This window comes from Ailuropoda melanoleuca, chromosome 15 (genome assembly GCF_002007445.2).
Source record: "Ailuropoda melanoleuca isolate Jingjing chromosome 15, ASM200744v2, whole genome shotgun sequence".
Lineage (NCBI taxonomy): Eukaryota > Metazoa > Chordata > Mammalia > Carnivora > Ursidae > Ailuropoda > Ailuropoda melanoleuca.
This window is the reverse complement of record NC_048232.1, coordinates 87,536,904-87,553,777: the sequence shown is the minus strand read 5'-3', so window position 1 is coordinate 87,553,777 and position 16,874 is coordinate 87,536,904. Positions and strand designations below refer to the sequence as shown.

At 46.4% G+C, this 16,874-nt stretch overlaps 1 protein-coding gene across 3 annotated transcripts in view; it reads right to left on the bottom strand.

Annotated features, from left to right (window-relative positions):
• Window positions 1-16,874, bottom strand: part of ATXN10 (ataxin 10) — a 164,693-nt gene that overhangs the window by 31,764 nt on the left and 116,055 nt on the right. The gene's annotated exons all lie outside the window — the stretch shown is intronic.

Sequence of the window (16,874 nt, the reverse complement as noted above, 5' to 3'; positions counted from 1 at the left end):
AAAATGTCTGGGCAACGGGATAGCCATATAAAAAAGGGTAAAGTGGATCTCATCCCAATACTGTGCTACAGGATAAACTCCAAACAGATCTGAGTTTATTATAGTTTAGTAGTGCAAGTAAGTAGATTGTTTTTCTATGTTAAGAATAGGAAAAGCTTTTCAAACTTGATTCACAATCCCAAAGCAATAGGAAAAAGGTTTCAGAAGTTGGACTACATTTTTAAAAAAGGCAAATAAAAACTGGGAAAATTATTTGTAAGATATCACAGGCAAAAGGTTAATATTTTAATATATAAAGAACTTGCAAAAACTGAGAAGAGACCAGCAGTCCAGTAGAAAACCTGGACAGACCACATTTTGTTTATTCATCATTCGCTGACAGACATCTGAGTTGTTTCAATATTTTGGCTATTACGACAATGCTGTCATCACCACGAACATGTTTCTGAGTGGCTATTTGTACTCAATTCTCCCGGCTGTGTATCTGGAGGGGACATTGCTTGGTGTTGGTAACTCTTAAACATTTTGAGGAACTTCCGGAGTGTTTTTCAAAGTGCTGCACCGTTTTCTATTCCACCAGCAACGCAAGAGGCTTCCAGTTGCTCCACACCCCTCTCAGTACCTGTCTAACCATCCTGTGGGTGTTAAGTGTGTCATCGTGGCTTTGATCCGCATTTCTCTGATAACTAATCATGCCGCATAAAGCTCAATGTGTAACAACAAAGATCCCGGGACGACTCGAAGGTTCACCAATTCAGGCTGGTCGCATAAACTAGCACAGACACAAAACACTTCTATGTAGCCGTGAACGTGAGCCAAGAGGACTGAAAGCACTACTATGCAGAGATCGCCAGGAGAGAATGGCAAGTGAAAGAAGTGAAGTGCAGCACGGACTTATCTGTGAACCTTTTGTGTCATGAATCAGGACAAATAAACAAGTTTTCTTATATTTCCTAAGAGACACAATGAAGGGTTACATAAAAAGCTATAATGCTTATCCATAGGGGATGAGAGAGAATGAGGCACAAGAAACAGGAACAGAGGCAAGGACTCGGTGAACGCACCTGCTTATGCAAGTCTGGCTTTGGAATCATGAATGTGTTTTATATAATTTTATAATGGATGCCAACTAGACTTATAGTGATTATTTCACAATATGCAAATATTGAGTCATTATATTGTACACCTGCATGTACTCTGTCAGTGATGCCTCAATAAAAAAGTTAAATTTACAAAGTTATAAAAATAGAAGCAGATTAATCTGATGCTATGTAAAACAAAGAAAAACTATTTCACAGAACTCAAACAGTATTTGACTTTAGGTCCCTGGTGAGATGTATCCTAAGCTCAGAGAGAACTGCACAGATATCTTCAAATGGCATTCAGCTTAATTTATTCTGAACTGTTATTTATATAGTTTAAAGCAAAGGGTAATTAATGTTATTAGGAACTAAGATTTTCAGCTTAAAAAAGAAGTATCAAATCCAGAAGATAATTTTACTCTTATAAATTAGAAATATTACCAAGATTTCCTGATCCATTTTTCAATTTCTAAAAAATATTTCCTAGCTGCTTACTGTGAAGGCCTAGAAGAGAAGACAAGTAGCAGTGAGCATTCCCAGTCCTGGATGAACTACAGATCTTCCTCAACTTACAACACGGTTATGCCCTGATGAACCCATCATTACACCCAACCTACCGAGCATCACGGCTTAGCCCGGCTGACCTGAAGCGTGCTCGGAACGCTCACATTAGCCTAGAGTGGGACAAAACTATCCGCCACAAAGCCAATTTGATAATAAAGTGTTAAATATCTCATGCAAGTTGCTGTACAAAGGCTGAAAAGTAGCACATGGCTGTCAGTGTGTCAGCAGCTGTTGACCCTTGTGATTGCGTGGCCGACGAGAAGCTGTGGCTGCTGGCCCCCATCACCAGAGAGGAGTGTACCGCGCGTATCGTTAGCCCGAGAAAAGATCCACACTCAAAATTCCAAGTGTGGTTTCTATTGAAGGAGTTATCACTTTCACACCATCGTCAGGTTGAAAATTCCTAAGTCGACCGTCCGTCAGTAAATGCGCGTCCCAGCGGAAGACGGTAGACCTCCCACTGCATGCGACTCACACGCCCGCTGCAGGGTCACTGCCACCGTTACTGACCGTCGTCGGTTTCACCAAGGCAGAGCGGAAGGGAATAAATCTAATTTCCACACTTTTTTCTACGCACTGGAGATAGGATGAGAAATGAATTTAATGGATGTCTAGCACACACGAGGCAACGACAAACGCTTTCATCATATTTCCTTTCATTCTGACAATCCCAGGGTAAGCATTACTGGCTCCACTTCACTGATAAAGGAAGTGGGGGCTCCTGAGTTAAGTACCCTCCCCAGGATCACTTAACTAATGAGTGCTATTCAAAGCGGCCTGGAGACCACCGGAAGTCTATGAAAATAGACCGGGAGAGGAAAAAGTCAGGAACCGTGCTAATGTTTTAACAGGGTTATGCTGTTATGTCCCCTGAATCTTATAATAGCATCTAGGTTTGAATCTTCTGGGTCTTTTAAAAACTTTTATTTTTCTAGTAATTCATTTGTGTTATATTTTATAAACATATTGGTCCAGGACGGTTTGGGGAAAAGAGGAGTAGTTCTTCAGCACAGGTAGTGTGAGGAGCACTGGTGTGGAAGGTCAGAACCCTAGAGAGGGCCGCGCCTCCAAGGGGTCACGTGCTGGAAAAGCCCAGAAGGAAACTTTGTGGTCAAACTGGTAGTGGCCCCACCTGAGATTATAGTCAAAGCTTCCCAATGCAACCCTCACACTGCACGTCTCCTCCAGTAACCTGCCACACACCTACCAGCAAGATGGGGTGCTAACAGTGACACCTCCGGTGCCTCTGCTCTGGGGTGAAGAGGAGGGATCCAGAAAAGGAGCAAGGGCCTGGTGAAGCGACGAAGGAATACCAACTGACCCTCCAGCCCTTTGCAAATACGCGATCTTATATCCTCCTGCAACATACCGGAATAGCTTGGTGTCTGACTATATAGCACCGGACTTGTAGGGAAGGCCTCCCTGAAGAGTGACACCGAGCTCGAGATGAGTACAATGTGGACGAATCAAGGGTGCGGTGGAGAATGTCCTGCAAGGAGAAGAACACGTGCAAAAGCTGGGAGATCCGAAGGAACAGGGACTGTGCCAGGTCCTGGCGGGGCAGCACAGCACTGGGATGAAGAGCGAGGACCAGGCAGCCACTGTGCTGGGGTCGAAGCTTGGTTCTGCGGCACTGCTGAGCTGTGCGACTTGGGGTGAGTCATTTACCCTTGGAGACTGCATTTTCTTGCCCATAAAACGGGAGGATGGGGCTCACTTCCAAGGGTGGTTGTGAGAAGGGAACTGACTGCCGCACAGCCAGTGCACGGCCAGCACTCCCTGACGGTGGCAGCTGGTCACACGGTTAAAATCTCATTTTCTGGGGGGTGGTGGATAAAGTGGAATTCTCAGGGATGCTAAATGATTAAGATTTCCTTCGAAGGAAACGAAATCACAGGCTAAAATCTAAAATTTAGGTGGGCAGTACAGGTGAATGAAAAAGCTCCTGAAGATCATGGTTACACTAGGGTCAGGGCTGAAATGGGGGCACGGTTACACTAGGGTCAGGGCTGAATTGGGGGCACGGTTACACTAGGGTCAGGGCTGAACTGGGGGCACGGTTACACTAGGGTCAGGGCTGAATTGGGGGCACGGTTACACTAGGGTCAGGGCTGAACTGGGGGCATGGTTACACTAGGGTCAGGGCTGAACTGGGGGCACGCTTTCCCAGACTAAGTATTTCTCATTCACGCTGCTCCACTATAAAATGGTACAAGACAAATTTTTTAAAAAAGACTTTATTCATTTATTTGAATAAGAGAGAGCACAAGCAGGGGGAGGGGCAGGCAGAGGGAGAAGCAGACTCCCTGCCGAGCAGGGAGCCCGACCAGGGCTCAATCGCAGGACCCTGGGATCACGACCTGAGCCAAGGATGACGGTGGCATTATGACAACTACACAATTAGATACTTCAGAATGGACTCAGGTTCCCTGGCTGGGATGAGAAGACGCAGATTCCAGCCCTTCGGGGGGGGGGTGACTGATAACACAACCGTGTGACGACCGAGCTCAAGTTGACGGAGGCAGCCACACATGCGGAGCTCCCGTCTGGGGCAGGGGGGAACAATTAGGAAATTAACAAGTTTTCTTCTGTTCACACTTCATAAAACAAGGCAGCTGTTTGTTTTCTTACCTAACATGTTGGGAACTGATTCTAGACCCATAAGAGATGAGTCACAAGCTGCAGTTCCTATCAAGGAGCCAAGCTCAGTCAACACTTTCACGAGGTAACACATCTCAACAAGACAGCAAGTCTGGCTTAAACAAACGAACATTTAGCCCCTGGAAATAAACTGTAAACAGAAGGACAACTAATTGATTTGCTAACTGTTCCCTCTCTCCTTGGCCAATCAGCTCGGAGAAAGTACGTTGCCAAGTGTGCAGGCCCACCCCTACTATCTAAGCACCTTTGGGAAAATACATTTGATGGACAGAAAACAGAGCCTCAACTGTTCTGGCTGCTCTCACATCAGATGGTAAATGCAAAAATCCAAGAGCCCGCAGAAAGGCAAGAGCACGATACCAACGCAGGACCTAATCTCCATTAAGTATATAGTGAATCAAGCCTAACTGACATTTGGTAAAAATAGGTTCACAACACAGCTCCTGAAAACAAATACATACACAAATAGATCATCAGAGTCCTCGTTCTGAAGCAAAATCAACGACCGGGGGGCGTGGCGATGCTCCAACAGGGTCTGCATGGGGATGAAGCCATCAGACACAATGACAGCCACTCCAAGGGCCTGGAGCACAAAGGCAACGCTGGATGAAAAGGACCGTCTGGTCGGAAATGTGGACGCACCCGCCCATGGGCCGAGACTCAATGATGACTCCAATCCCGGAGGGACGGCAGACACTTAAGACGCAGACAGACCTCCATGAGAATTCCAGCTCATCCTTTCAGCCGTGGAATCTTGAGGAGGTTTCTGAACTGCACGAGGTCTAGACTGTGTGACAAGGGGGTCACGCCCATCTCACACAGTTATGGTGGAGATCCGCGAGGAAGCATTCAGCACAGTGCCCCGTACGTAATCGGGACATAAGACACAGTGGCATTTGTAATATTGCTTTCACCTGGTTCAGCTTGACTGTCTCACAGGCTGAGTGTGACACTGGGCTGCTGAGCCCCACCCCACCCACAGCCCCTTGGCCAGCTGTTGCCTCACACAGTCCATCCCAAGTCCCACAAACACACAGCATCATCCATCCTTATGCTGCACTTGTGCCCATGCTGTTTTGTGCACCTTCACCCCGTGCTCCTCATGACTGAGCTGCCGCCACCGCCAGAGGAGCAAGTCATGGCGGTACCGCTCAAGGAGCTCCAGGATGTCCGGTAAATTCTGCAGGCAATCTTTACCTAGCACGCAGAGCCCAAGGCTAGGCTAGTGGTTCACAACCTTGGCTCCTCGTCGGCATCACTGGGAGGTTTCTAACAGTATGAATCCCACAGTCCCAGCCTCAGAACAAAGAAATCACAATCTCGGAGAGTGAAGTCTGGGCATCAGAGTCTCGGACAAAGTCTTCCCGTGATTCCAACATGCAGCTGAGCCGAGAACTCCTGACCCGTGCGGAGTCCAAGAGCACCCACTGAGCCAGCGCCAGCCAGGGACCCATCGCAAACCCTGAAAGAAGCCGCTAAAATGGAGCACACTGCCCTTCACATTTTCCCCTCCGGCGCGTTTTTTTTTCTTTTTTCTTTTTAAAAAAAATTCCTGCGCTAAGCTTTGTTGAGCTATGACTAACATATAGCAAGCAGACTGCAGCTGCCCGGTGCAACCACAGACAAACCGAGGTCAGAACCCCTGCCTTGCCCGAAAACTCCCCGTGCACCTCCGAGCTCGCCCCCAGGTCTCGCCAGCCATGGAGCGGCCTCATGCCACTTACTAACCCTCTCTCCTCCATTTTTTTTAAGTGGTTGCTCTAGGGTTTAGAGGATGCATCTTTGACGTGCTGTGGTCTACCTACAAACAGTATCACACACGGTGTCAGAGTCTCACAGCCAGACACCCCACTTGGCACTGGGGCAACTGCTCGAGTACGTTTACTTCTACCTACATTATAAACCCCAAATACATTGCTATTGTGATTGATTCAAAGAGCTTGTGCCTTTTAAGTAAATCTAAAAGTGAGGATAAAGGTATTTTGTTTTTAGCCACTATTGAACTAATCCGGTGCTTTCAATTCTTTGTACAGTCAGGTCTCCATCCGGCACCACTTTCCTTTGCTTGATACAACTTCCCTCAACACCCCTCAGGGCACAGCTCTGCTGACAGCAAATTTTCTTGTTTGTCTGGAAACGTCTTTATTCTACTTTCATTTGTGAAGGATATTTTAGCTGGATATAGAATTCCAGACTGACAGTTTCCAAAGTTTAGAGATGTTACTCCACTGACTCCTGTTTTGCATCGTTGCTCAAGGGAAGCCTGCTAGCACTCGTGTCTTTGTTCTTGACTGGCTGGCAAGAGTCAGCGTGGCAGCAAGCACCAGCATTGCAGAAAGATGAACCAAAGCCAAAGGGGGGCTTTGAAAACATTAATAAAATGAAAAAAAATTCAAGGAAGACCAATGAAGGAAGAAAAGAGAGACGTCGACTTATTTTTTTTAATTTTACTTCTTTTTTACATATAAAGATTTTATTTATTCATTTGGGACAGAGACAGAGAGAGAGAGAGAGCATGAGCAGGGGGAGAGGCAGAGGGAAAGGGAGACTCCCCGCTAAGCCAGGAGCCTGATGTGGGACTTGATCCCATATGACTTGAGCAGATGCTTAAACATCTGAGCCACCCAGGAGCCCTGAGAGACATCGATTTAAACAGAACAGAATGAAAAGAGATAAACAGCTACAGAAAACATAGATTAAATATTACGAATTTTATGAGAAAAGCTAGAAATATAGGTATAATGGATATCTTTGAGGAAATTAGAAAACATCAGCATTGACACGATAAATAAAAATCTCGACGAGAATAATTTAAATACTTAAATTATTTAAAGATACGAAAATGACCAAGACTTGCTGACAAAAACATTCAAAGACCCAACGACTCTCCAAGTGACTGCCACCAAATTTTTCTGGATCACGTAATCTATGTACATAAGCTATTCCAAAATAACAGGACAAGAGAAAGGGCTCCCCAACTCATTTTATTTTTTTTTTATTTATTTATTTTTTTTTTTTTAATTTTATTTATTTATTCGACAGAGATAGAGACAGCCAGTGAGAGAGGGAACACAAGCAAGGGGAGTGGGAGAGGAAGAAGCAGGCTCCCAGCAGAGGAGCCTGATGTGGGGCTCGATCCCATAACGCCGGGATCACGCCCTGAGCCGAAGGCAGACGCTTAACCGCTGTGCCACCCAGGCGCCCCTCCCCAACTCATTTTAGAAGGCTACCCTGACTTGGCCTGAAACCAGCATAAGACAGACCTAGGAAATTACTGGCCTATTTAACTATGAACATAGGCCCCCTCCCGCCCCCACACACAAAAATCCTGCAAATAGTATTAGATGAACCAAATAAAACATGCTACAAAAATTCACCATGGTCCTAATGCTGACCAGAAAATCTACAGTGTAACCATCCTCATTAACATACTAAGAAGTACCTGAATGTCACCAAAAAGCATCTGGTAATGGTTATGGTATTTGTAATTTGCTTTTTAATTCTCAGAAAACTGGAAAACCTTTCTAACTTGAAAAAGGCTATGTGCCAGAAATCTGTAGTAAGTACCCTACATGCTAAGAGAAAATTTCGGTAGACTCCAAGATCACAGAAAACACAAGGAGGCGGTCTTCTTGTTCTGATGGAGAAAAATAAACTCAGCGAAATACTGTGACTTAAAAAAGGTCTTTGCTTGGAGCATCCTGACTCTGGAAACCAGAGAGGAGCCAGAGTGGTGTGAACGGTGCTCAGTCTTACTGTCGGATTGGAAGCAGCGGAGGAACAAAGACAGAAGAAAGCAATCAGGCTGATTCAGGTGAAAGAAGAGTGTGTGTGTTTTTTTTTTTTTTAAGGAGTAAAAGTTGAAATCTTAGAGGATCGATTACCCAGATATAAAATGGAAAATAATTACCTAGAAGGTCGGGATAAAAAGATCTAAAGGGACACGAAAACATACCCAGTCCTAACTGCTCTCCGAGATGGGGTTACTGGAACAGAAACTGGGACTGGGGCCCCACAAAACCCGGGACAGGAGGACAAACAGGGGCTTGGCTCACTGGCATTGCTCACAGGAGCAGGATCCAAGAAATGAGTGAGGAGAGAAACCGTAAATGTCAGAGGCCACCAACTGTCACAGACTCACGGAGTCCTGGAGAAGCAGAAATGAGGCCTTTCTGCATCAACACTCCCCTCGGACACCACAGACTCTCTGCTGTTCGGCAGCAGACCATTAAGGGCTGGTTTCTGGGGACACGCTTTTGCTTGGGGACAACCATGAGCAGACTGGGCACTGGCTTGTCTAACTTTGGTGTGTGGGGGCCAGTGCTTTGATAAACCTGTGCCCTGTTAACTTTTCTCAATTTTAAGAAGTGAGGCACGTCAGAGATTTCAGTACTGGGGTTTGTGAACCTACAAGACACCAACCCAGCCCATAGCAGGTAAAGGAGTACTGACCCCAGGAAGGCGTGAGGAGCCCCTCCAGGTGGGATTACACGGAATAAGAAATCAGAGAGGATGCATTTTAAACTTCAATCTCTTTGAATTTTAACTCATAGGGGCAGAGAATCTGACTTTAATTTAAAATGGAATGTAATCTTTGGATTTTAATGTCTCCCTGGGAATTTGATAATGAGATAGAATTAATATTCAAATTTAGGGTATCTCTTGTGGGCATTTTATTATTACACTGAATTTAGTCTCTTAATATGCAATGAATTCTCTGCCTTGAGGTCAAAGTGACTTTGGAGTTAATTTAATTCATGGATTGGTATGACCCACTTAAGTGTCTTCTGGGGGCAAAATCTCCACTCTCCACCACTGGTCCAGGAAAAAGAAAGGAGCATGGCTGGTAGAAGAAGCAAGAGTGGCCTCATAATAAAGTTGGGAACAGAATGGTCCTGACAATGAAGCTTTTCTCCAAAGAAGGGACACACCCTCGGCCCAATACCTTAACAGAACAACAACAAAACCCAGAAAGAATGCTCGGAGGGGTAGACATCTGCTCTCTGCACATTGTAGAGAGAGCTGTATTAACGTAACATCCAATGGCTTCTCCAGGTCCTTCACTAGATCCTTCCCAGGAAGTGACAATCAGACTAGCAAGTCTGGTTCTATGAAGTCCATGGTATACATATTTATTTGTTTGTCTGACTCTTTCGTTAGACTCTGGGGTTTTCAACTACATGAAGCGTGCTTCCTTCCTTCCTGCATCCCGTGCCTTGCCCTCAGTAACTAGTTGCTGAAAACACACGTAGATGTGAAGGAGGTAAAACAGCTCTGATGACTGACCCCATGCACACATGCACACAAGTATACAGGGAAACAAAGTCCTGGTGCTTGTGCAACTCAATGGGGGTGCGGGACACAACCAGGAGAGTGCACGAGCAAGAAATAAGTAAACAAAAGCACTACAGATCACGATAATTCCTATAAAGGGAATAAAGAGGATGATCAACTAGAAAGTGACAGGGGAGCCTCTCTTTGAGACAGGGCGGCCAGGTAACACTTTTCTATAAAATGGTGACATCTGAACTAAGACCCAAGTCATGAACATGGGGCAAGCACTCAAAGATCTAGAGGGAACCCGAATCACCTGAGGGAGAGGGAGCTAGAAGTACAGACTTACCGCGGAAAGACCTGAGCATATCTGGGTTATGGAAAGGAAATCAGCACGGCTCTGTGCAGGGAGCACAGGTAAAACAGTAGGGCACGGTAAAGGAGGTGGTAAAGGAAGGAGCCAGAGCCTATGGAGTAGTGGTTCTCAAAGCTGAGTCCCTGGAGCACCAGCCTAAGCATCACCTGGGGACTTGCTCTTCAGAAATGCAAATCCCGAGCCAAGCCCAAACCTACTGAATCAGAAACTCTGGGGTTGGGCCCAGCAGAGAGCCACTGACGAGCCCTCAGATGATTATGGTGCATGCTGAATCTGAAAAATCGCTGGTACAGAGCAGCGGTTCTCACCCCGACCCCTGCTATGCCAGCCCAGGCCTCGAAAAGAACAGAGGCAAACTCGATGGGAAATTCGACTTCAAGATGACTGATTCCTGTTCAGTAAGTCTATGGCATGCCCAAGGTAAAAACGTGCCCGTCTCGGAAGTGGAGGCTGGAAGGTGGGAGTGAAATAACCAGTGGGCTCTCCATTCCCTGAGCCCCACCGTCCCTCTCTGCTTGAGGGCAAACAAAGGGGTCAAGCAGGAGGGTAGAACGAAAAAGGTCAGTTTCAGTGCCAGTGAGAGAACCAGAGTTCATTTCAGCTCACCATCACCACCCTGAAATCTCACCCCAACCCAGGCTGACATTCGAGGATCTGATCCCTTATCTTAGGGGTCAGGCCCCACCCCTGAGGTGAGGAAAGACCCCATCCATGAACATGTTCATGCATCACCAGTCTTTTTTGTTCAACCCATATCTATTATACAGAAATACATTCAAAAGCAGAGATCGTCTTCATATAAGATGCTATTCTGTATCTTTTCGCATAATAAAAATTCTTTGAAAAGGTGACTTTTTAAAAATGGTGCATACCATTCCATTACCACAACCTACCGTAATGTATTTCACCTTCCCTGTTCAGGACACTTGAATAATTTCTAAGTTTTTACCAACATGTAATGAATACCCACATATCAATATTTTTATGACATCACTGATTATCTCCTTTGGAGAAATTTCCCAAGGAAAAACTACTAGATGAAAAATACAGTCATCCTTAAATCTCTTTGATACACATTGTGAAACTGTGCCCCTTTTGGGTCTTTCCACTTCCTATCACCCTTCCTTTAGATCACTTTATCCTTACTGACAGTGAGCAATTTTTTCCCAAGTTGCTTTTCTTAAATAGACAAAAATTTTTACTTTCTGGCCTCACTCTTGTTGTTGTTGTTGTTGTTCTTGTTAGAAAGGCTGAGCATTTTTCCACCTAAGTTTTGCAAAGTTTTTTTGGGAAGTGAAGGTTTGAGGAGTAGAGGCCTATAGTAATAAAGTTTTGCGGACCAGCTAAAATACGCAGAGTGGGCTCTGCAACCTGAGTTGGGAAGAACCCACAGGTCTTGCAACAGGTGTGCAAATGTGCACTCAAGAAGGACAGTCACCATGAGACAAGCCTGGGACTGGGCCACCGCAGAGCCTCAGCGAGAACACTGGCGAAGGGTGGACAATACCAACGGCAGAGCCATGGCGGAGGCCAGGAGCAACCAAGACTCCTTCAGAGACTGCACCCCACAGGCCAGCCTGGCCAAGACACCGCAAGGCTGAGCAGGCTGGGAAAGAAGAGCACGTGAAAAGGAAGCAGGGGACCGGCTATGGGGCCAGGCCCGCTCAGAAAGAAGAGAAGTCAGAGAGAAGACGGGTACTCCAATTCCATGGCAAAACCCAACAGGGCGACACAGCAATGTTCTGGCAGAGCTCACGGAAAAACAAAGAAGTGTTTCAAGAAGAGCAACACTGAGACTCTTAAAGTACAAAGGACAATCTGATGAATAAAAATATGTTTTACGTTCAACCACCAAACTCCAGGAAGATTAACAACTAACTTTCTTTAGCAAACATCTGCATCCGAAGTTAGTGCGATTTTCTCATGAATTCTTCACCCAGCAGACAAAATCTTTGTTTATCAAGAATGAATGAACTGAGCTGGTTTTAAAGCCGCTTACTGCATTCTGCTTACAAGGCTGAAAAAAACAGTAGTCGTTTCTAAGTGTGAAGGGAACGGATTACACACGGTAGAGACTCAAGGAACATCTGGTGGACGAATGTGAGGCCTGGCCACAAGATGTATGTGCTTCCACGCTGGCGGACTACAGAGCCACCAGAAACCTCAGGGCGGGATGTCCGAGACGGGTTTCCCACTTGTTTTGGAATGTAAAACATCTTCAAGTGTTTGGTCCAGGAGAATGGGGTCCAGAGGCTGCCAAGAAGACCCCTTCTAGAGGAGGGTGCCAGGCCATGGCACGGCACTGCTCCTGACTGAAGGTTCTCTGCTTCCTCAGGCTTCTACATAACAAGGGCCGAGCCACAGAACTCAGCTGAGTCACCCTGGGCTCATCTGAAAACCAGGCACAAAGTTCTACTGCCAAAGCAGACGGTGTCACTTACCTGGCGGGGGGGGGGGCAGGTGAGAAAAGGGAATGTCTTGCACAACAGCTGCCTTCCAGAAAGTGTTCAGTAAAATGGCAGATGGTAACATAATCTTCCTTATTTGTCCTTCTACTTAGGGCATTTTTGTTGCATTCTTTGCGAACTACTTTAAACTAGCAGAATTACAAGGAAAGGAGCGTAGGCACAGAGTTATCTCGCCACTACAGCCATTTCTTGAAGACAGTTTCATCAACAAAACGTCAAAAGCTGACCAGCGAAGTGGTCGGAGAGCTGGAGGAAAGACCTCTGTTTTCAGGCAGAAACGGGAAAACACGAATCAAGACGGGAACTGATCACGACTGTACCTGAGTGCACACGACTTAAGGCCCCACTCCACTTAGCAGCCTCCTTAGTGTCCCACAAGATATGACTTGAGAAAGCAGTAAGACCAGAAAGGGATCGGCAAACCATGTCAGTGGCAGAGAAAACAAAGTGGTTCGGGAAAGCTGCGCCGGCCCCTCCGCACCATGACGCACAGCTCTGTCTGGAACAGAAATAACCCATATAGCAAGTTTTTAAAAATATGCATTCCACCTCCGCTTCTTGGGGTGTGATTCCCACCCCTACTGCATCACCTACAGTGTCACACTTCAGTGCCTGAACAAACAGAAATCTGTCCTGAACACATTCCGTCTTTAATTTTTAACCCATGGACAGAATCTCAGCTGCTTGCTGCGATACGGTGAGCTCCCCGCCACTAATAATACAGCCTTGGAAATGATTTATCAAGTCACCTGTGGTGTTAAAAAAAAAAAAAAAAAGGAAAGAAAGAAGGACCTGCTGAGAGCTCAGGTCTTTAGCCAGCACCTGGAATCATGGCCCACGCTGGCCCACAGGAGGAACATCTTGGTCTGGGCCCTGCGAGGAGCCCTATGTCCTGCGGACACAGGGAGGAAGAAAGCCAGCGGGGGAGCCTGAGGAAAACACGCTGTCCCCCTCTCCCCTGCCGGCCTTCTAGAATCCTGATTGCCATGCCGACAGCCTGTTGGGGTCTCTCGAGGGTGTCGTGGGAAGCTCCACTGTCACCGTGCAGGTGCAGATTACAATGAGGGGAATAGGTCTACGAATAGAGGTGACATGTTTCAGACACACATCCCTCGGCACCAGCAAAAAGCTGGTGCTCATAACAGCTCCACAAAGTAGGAATGAGTGTTCTTCTCTGACAGATAAAATGCGATCTGTAGGGTTAACCAGCTTGCTCCCGGTCGCGGAGTGGAGAGAGCAGCAAAGCCCGGGTCTGTTAAAACTCCAGGGTTTTACTGGACTGTGCCATACCAATCGCAGGACGTATGTTTGTAGACGTTTTATATACAAACATGCAGGTGCAACTATTACTCAGATCAAGACAAAGAACATTCCAGCACCCAGAGGCTCCCCATGTCCCCTACCAGTTGATAACTCCATATAGTAACTGGGACTCTACCCTCTACCATCTTAGATTATTTCTGCCTGTTCTGGAATTTGGGTAAATGGAGCCATACACTTTGTACTCTCTTATGTGGGTTTTCTTCGCTAGACATATTGCTACAAATCATAGGAGCCGGTCCTTTCTCATTGCTGTGTATTATTCCTGTATGGACATAGGCTGTACTTTTATCCATTCTATCAGCGAAAGACATTTGGATTCTCTCCAGCGGGGGGCTCTTATGAGTAAGGCTGCTATAAACATCCATGCACATGATTCCGGGAGGACATAAGCAATCATTTCTATGGCATATACCCAGTAATTGCTGGGTTAGGAAAAGAATATTTAATACAAAGACCATCTTGTTATGCTTTTGTTGAAAATGCTGGTTGATATAACCTAGACTAGATAAGGCAAGCAGGTCTCACTTGTTAAGAATAAAAGACTGAAAACAAGATCCTTTCTTGTTTTAAGAGGATAGATGGGTTGATGAGATCATAAACATTTCCAGAGAGGTGGGTCGCTTACTATCCACAAGCTAATTGAAGGAAACATGACCCAGTCTCAACCCTCCTGAATCTGTAGGCTTTTTCTCAAAATTGTTTAATTGTTCCTTTGACCCCATTTTCAGCCCTTCTCTCTCCTTCTTCTTCTCTCTCTCCTTCTTCTTCTCTCTCTCCTTCTGGAACTTTGATGACAGAATCTTAGACCATATCTTAGGACCCTACATGTCTCGGGCGCCTGGGTGGCTCAGTCGTTAAGCTGTCTGCCTTCAGCTCATGATCCTTGGGTTCTGGGATCAAGCCCCGCATCAGGCTCCCTGCTCCGCTGGGAAGCCTGCTTCTTCCTCTCCCACTCCCCCTGCTTGTGCTCCCTCTCTCGCTGGCTGTTCTCTCTGTCAAATAAATAAATAAAATGTTAAAAAAAAAAAAAAAGAACCCGACATGTCCCTGAGGCTCTGACAATTTTTTCCCCTCTATTTTCTTTCTTTTGTTCAGATTGGATAATTTTTATTTTATCCTCAAGTTCACGGATTTTTCTCCTCTGTTGTCTCCACTGTGCTCCAAGCCCACCCACTGGGTTTTTACATTTTATTTTGGGTTACTGTATTTCTCATTCCTAAAATTTCCATTTGGCTTTTCTTTACATCTCCTGTTTCTTTACGGAGATGTCCTATTTCTTCCTTTGCTTCAAGTTCCTAACTGCTCACTGAAGCATTTTTTTGAATGCTGCGTTAAAATCCTTGTCAGATAATTCCAACATCTGTGTCATCTAGGTGTGGCACTTCTTGATTGCCTCTTCTCATTCAGGTTGAGATCTGCCTGCTCTTGGCATTACGCGTGATTTTTACTTGTACTGCAAACACTGCGGGTGTAATGTTATGAGACTGAATCTTGAGCAGATGTCCCCATTTTAGCGGCCTCCTCTAACACCATGACGGCGAGGAGGTGGGGGTGAAGGGCAGTATCTGCTACTACCCGGGGGGGGGTCAAAGTCCGGGCTTCCACTCAGTCTCTCCTGACAGGGGAGGCGTGGTGGGGTGTGGGGGCTTGCCTCCTTACTGCTCAATGCCTCTGGTTCCCGAACAGGGACTTCCAATGCCCCACATGGCCTCTAAGGCCTCTACCAACAGCACAGCTGGGCAGGGGAGGGAGGATGCCTGTTACTGCTGGGCAGGGATGAAAGTCCTGGCTCCCCATCCTGTCTTCTCGGACTCCACCGGTGGGAGGACGGGCACCTCATTCCATGCAGGCGAAGGCAGAAGTCTAGCCCCCGGCCTTTGCTGATGAGGGTGGTGCTTGTCTGAAGTAGTAGGGTAGCTAGCGTTTGAAGCCCGCCCTGCGAAAGTGCCCCTTTCTCGGTCCTTTGGCAAGAAAGAGCAAACTTCTCTTGGGGGAGTTCTGTCTGCACCCACTGCCATTTCTTGACTGACAGTTTCTCTAATACCCAGTCTGAGACACCAGAAGCAAAAGGAAACCCCAGGGAACATACCCTTGGGCTCTTCCTGGAGTCCCAAGGTCCCTAGGCAGCCTGCCTTCTACTCTCCACCTTTCAGAAGGTTCCTTTGCTTACCTACGACGTCCAGGGATTCTAGCTGTGCTTAGTGGGAGGAACGGAGAGAAGGGCATCTACGCCACCTTGATCTAGAACCGGAGGTTCGATTCCCAGGACAGGTGTTTTCAAGGTGCAGAGGACTACCACTAGGAGATTAAAAAGTAAGTCTGATCCAGATTTGGGTTTGAGAAGATTGGGATGCACGTGTGCACACAAAAATAAGTGTGGCTGCAATTCACTAAGGCTCCGGCCAGCACTGTTCCTGTTCCATGGTCCATCCGGATCCTCCCAAGTAGCCTCTGAGGCAGGGCTTCCTGCTGTCCCATTTCCTGAGGGGGAAGGAGGCTCACACAGGGTCACTCCCAGTCCACGGTGGGGCTGGGGTTTGGACCTCGAGCTATCTGACTCTAGAACCAGAGCTTCTAACCTGCACACGACATAAAGCCTTTTGCCACGAGCTGTGCTCTAGAACGGGCAGTAATCAGGCACGGATTCACACCACTGTCTTCAAACCACACACTGCGGACACAGCCAACATTAGCAGCTTAAAATTATACACGCTTCCCTTTTATCTTTATAATTCCTCTTTTAAAAAACTGTAACAGCCCAGGGGTGCCTGGGTGGCACAACGGTTAAGCGTCTGCCTTCGGCTCAGGACGTGATCCCGGCGTTATGGGATCGAGCCCCACATCAGGCTCCTCCGCTGTGAGCCTGCTTCTTCCTCTCCCACTCCCCCTGCTTGTGTTCCCTCTCTCGCTGGCTGTCTCTATCTCTGTCGAATAAACAAATAAAATCTTTTAAAAAAAATAAAAAAAACTGTAACAGCCCAAACTTTGATAGTGCTGTACAAATTTAGAGCTCACAGCTATGGTCTCATAAACCCTCTCAAACATCCTATGAGATGGGTATCTTCTTTGTTTATTTCACTGTGTTTCTTATTTTAATTCCAGTATAGTTAACATACAGTGTAATAT